This window comes from Condylura cristata, unplaced genomic scaffold, assembly GCF_000260355.1.
Source record: "Condylura cristata isolate star-nosed mole 26May11 unplaced genomic scaffold, ConCri1.0 scaffold00081, whole genome shotgun sequence".
NCBI lineage: Eukaryota > Metazoa > Chordata > Mammalia > Eulipotyphla > Talpidae > Condylura > Condylura cristata.
In genome coordinates this window covers 59,208-60,150 of record NW_004567182.1, presented here as the reverse complement: position 1 = coordinate 60,150, position 943 = coordinate 59,208, and the positions used below count along the sequence as shown (strand labels likewise).

At 74.5% G+C, this 943-nt stretch overlaps 1 protein-coding gene across 1 annotated transcript in view; it reads right to left on the bottom strand.

Annotated features, from left to right (window-relative positions):
* RASA3 (RAS p21 protein activator 3) overlaps window positions 1-943 on the bottom strand; it is a 26,216-nt gene that overhangs the window by 18,734 nt on the left and 6,539 nt on the right. The window lies entirely within an intron of this gene.

Genomic DNA, 943 nt, shown 5'->3' with positions numbered 1-943 from the left:
AGGGCCGGCGTGGGGTGCAGCCCGGGCCAGCACACAGCAGCACCCAGCAGCGGGCGTGACCGAGGGCTTTGGGGTCACCACCTTCAAGGCAGGAACACCCCCGGGGCCCTGTGCTCAGGAAGGGGTCCAGCCAGCGGCACTGTGAGCGCTGCGTGTCTGGGCTGGCGTTCCGCTGCACACGGTCACCTGGGCCTGTGACCACGTGAGACCGGGTCTGGGAAGAGGCCTGGACGCCGCGAGCCCCGCCCCCCCACCCGGCAGACGCCGCCGGGCGCTCACCCCTCCCCCCACCGCCCCCGCCGCTCCATCTCCCGCGTCCAGGGAGTGTCTGCTGGGCCGCAGGACACTCGGTCACATGCTGTGCTCACGGGCCACGCCCAGTCTGCGCTAGCTGGGCCCTCGGAGCCTGTCACGGCCCCTGGGTGCGCCCCCGCGCAGGGCCTGGGCCATGGTCACCCCAGCTGCAGGGGGCCCGGGGAGCTGTGCAGTGGCAGCGCGTTCACCACTCAGCCCCACGGGCCTGGAGACGAGTGTCCGGGACCCTGCCCACGAGGCTGGGCACGGCCCCCTCCCGCTGGCAAAGGGTCCGCGGCCAGGACCACCGGGTCACCGAGCAGGGTTGGCCGGCAGAAGCCGTCCGCGCCCGCCACGCCCCTGGGCCTTCGAGCGCCGCGGGATGGACTCACCGCCTCGGCCTCGCGGGACAACCCAGTAAGACGCAGACCCCGGGCGACCGCCCTGCTCACAGCCCCGCAAGCCTGGGCACCCCGGGCGGCGCAGAGCCACAGGGCCGCCCCCCCCAGGCCCCCGCGGGCGCCCGGCGCAGAGCTAAGGCGTCGAGCGCGCACCACAGGGGCCATCTGGGAGCCGAGGCAAAGCGGCTGCTGAAAAGCGCCCCCAGGGCAGAGCGGACAGCGCCTGGGGCCTCATCAGTGGCCTCGCT